Below are 3,323 nucleotides of genomic sequence, written 5' to 3'. Positions count from 1 at the left end.
CTTAGAGTCAAAAAGAAGTTCTCACCTAAGGGCTGAATCTGTCTGGAGTAAATGCTTTGACACAACAGCATTCATTGCCCTAATCAGCCAGTTATTTGTCCTTTCCCAGCTCTTATTCTTCCTGTGCCTAAACCCACCCACCCCTCCGCCAAATTCAGTGCAAGGCATTTAAAAACGTGTAAGAAGCTTTCGTAAAGTGAGCTTCCACGTGGAGGTTTGTTGTGTCTTTGTTTCTGTTTCCTCTTTAAAAGGTGAGAACCTTTGAGGAGGTCGTGCGCTTTGAATTTTTCGTTTTGCTCTTTCAGTGCATTAGAATTGACCTTGAGTACTGCAAGGAGGGTGCTTGTGAGAGCATGGAAATGGGGTTCTGATTTATGTTGCCCCGTTGGCCTGTGTTCAGTGGCCAAATCTCTTAAAAATTCATGTTGTTAGGTTCAAGGAAGGTACCAGATTGGAGCATGTAAAAAAAAAAAAAATTAGGAGCAACGTACTCTTTCCATAAGCTCCTCTGTCCTGAATGTTTTCTTGCCCTTTGGAAGACAGTCAAGCGTCTACTCATTCTTTAAGACCACGTTACTGTATATAAAGAGATAAACAACAAGGTCCTACTGTAGAGCACAGGAAACTATACTCAGTTTCTTGTAATGAGCTGTAATGGAAAAGAGTCTGGAAAAAATATATGTATATGTGTAACTGAATCACTTTGCTGTATACCTGAAGCTAACATTGTAAATCGACTTCAATAAAAATAAGAGTTAAAAAATGGACCTAGGTTAAATAGCACGACCCTTTATACTAACACTGTCTTTGGTTACACTTTTATTATACACTTATAAAATTGTTTTGTAAATGACTGTCGAAGGCTAGAGTGACTTCTCTTAGCTCTACTGGCAATCAGAAAACCAAGATCTCTTTTCGGAGTCTACTCCATTCCTACAATGCAAGAGATCTTACTCTCTTAAAAAGAAAGGAAAACAAAACAAAGCAAGAAGAGAGGTTATTTAATTGAATATTTGAATGTGTCCCAAACTGCTAAGCACTTTATGTGAATCTCAAAGTGAAAGTCCCCTGACTTTGCTTCTCTCTCCAGCTGACCCCCCACCTCTCTTCTCTGCTGAGCAGCTGCTACCATTGCTTCAGCCCCATCAGTCCACTGACGTGGTCTTTTGCCAAGACCACCAGTGGCGACTCTGACTCTCCATCTTGGAGTCTGCAGTTTTCTCCTTAGAGGCCTCCTCAGCGGTACTTAGAGCTGTGGGTCACTTCCCCCTTTGGAAGTTCTTCCCTTCTTTTATCAAAGCACCTATTTTTGTAACTTTTTTTTTTTTACAAAATTGCTGTTGTTTCTTGGCTGCTAGCCTGCCTGACATCTTGTCCTTGTGAGCTGCCGTGTTCCCCTCGGTGGGTTTCCCTCCTGGTGCTGGAGGAGATGGGGGGACACGTCAGGACCCGCGGGACCAGCACGTTCCCATCATTCACAACTCCACCCAAACCGTCTCCTTTGGTTCTGTGAGGTGCCGTTCTCCTTTCCAGCCTGGAACCTTGACACGCTCGGCTCCTCTACCTGGAGGTCTCCCTTCCCACCTTTGCCTTCAGATCTCAACACAAATGTCTCTCCTCCCAGGAAGCCTTTTTCTGACCATCTGCTCCCCTCCATGCTGGGCAAGTCATCTTTATTATTGTTCTCATGGTACGATGCTTTTCCTTCAAAGCCCAAGTGTCTACATGCATGTCTGTTTCCGGTCAGCTGCTTTATACCTGCCTTCCCACAGCCAGTAAGCTCTGTGAGGACAGGGACCTCGTCTGCTGGCCTGTAGTGAGTGCTCAAAAAGTTTTGGCTCAACAGGTATGTTTATTATCTCATTGAGTTTTTTAAATAAAGCACAGAACTCTGACCAGACAATTCTTAGGGGGCTCCATCGCTCCCTTCACCTGCATTCCCACCTCAACCACAAAGTGAAACATCTGTGTTTCCGTTTCACTCTTCCCCAGAGAGAGGAGTGCCTGAATTTCTCTGGCAAGTTTGAGAAAAGCAGCTCTCGGTCCATACATCTGCCTGGATGTGGGCCCGGCTCTGCTCATGGCCTGCTTGTCTGAAAGCTTGTGGGGCTGATGGGAACGGGTGATTCCCGCTGGCTTGTGATAAGATGGGTACCTACTCCTGTTTCCAGGGTGAAGCCCACCCGCCACTGGTCTGAGCCGTTTCTCCGGGCTAGCTTTATCAGTCAGTCTCACATTTTGACTTCCATCTCTCTGACCTTTTCATTTTCTCCGTGAGTCAGCACTGTGGATGCTAAAAGCCAGGTGTTAATTCAGCACTCTCACAAAAATGGCAGCCTCTTCAATTTTCCCTTTTCCCCCTGTGACTGATGCCCTTGTCCCCTGAGCGCTGTCTGAGCGCTTTTTGTTTTCTACAAATTGTGCTATAAACCTGTCAGTTTCTTCTCTTCCTTGGAAACTCTTATTCGAGCACTTGTTGTGCCAGGAGTTTCAGTAACTTCCTCACGCCGTCCCGGGGTCACTGACGAGAGAGGAATCTCTTGTATCTTAGCCCCTTGCCTCACCCTGACTTCCGGTAAGAAGGCTGTGACCGGCAGACCACGCTCTAGACTTACCAACAAAACCCCCCGCTCCAGCACCGGAGATGGCCTTCGGGTTAGGGGCATTGACCCGAGGGCAGAGACTCAAAGGAATTACATTGCTACCTGGCTTGCAGCCTGTGAGGGAGCCCGGCACAAAAGCAGCGTCCAAATAAGGTCAGAAAATGATTAACTAGGCCAAACAGACTTCTTCTGGGAGGGAATTGAATTGGAAGTGTGACCAAGAAGGGAAGCGATGGAGAGGCCGGAATCTGCTAATCACTGAGGATTGTTAAAGGAGGAACAGCAGAGAGAGATCACTGAGGTCCTGCTGCCGGTTGCTATCCGGTTGCTAGAACTGCCTTGGATGCCAAGTGTGCCCATGCTCCACCGCCAATACTGCTGGAAGCCCGGGAACACTTTTTTCCTTTGCAGCCAGCAAAGCTCAGTAAAGACGCTCACAGTTCAGGATGCTTCTCTTTGTCTCTCCTGAATTCCCTGTCCGACTCTCCAGCACCCTGGAGGAGTCTTCTATACGGTATTCCTTAGCACAAAACAAGAGCATGTCTCTGTTTCCTACCAAGCAACTCTACCCACTGTCCTGGTTTACTCCCAGCTTGACGCATGACCTTCTTGGCCACAGGATCCCAAGTCATCGGTGCGGTGGAGTTGAGCAAGCCGTGTGGGGCAGAGGCGGCAGACACAGACACAGCTTGCAGGCTGATCCCAGCCCCTTGACGTGTC

This window comes from Vicugna pacos, chromosome 14 (assembly GCF_048564905.1).
Source record: "Vicugna pacos chromosome 14, VicPac4, whole genome shotgun sequence".
NCBI lineage: Eukaryota > Metazoa > Chordata > Mammalia > Artiodactyla > Camelidae > Vicugna > Vicugna pacos.
The sequence above is the reverse complement of the archived record's forward strand: the minus strand, read 5'-3'. Positions refer to the sequence as shown.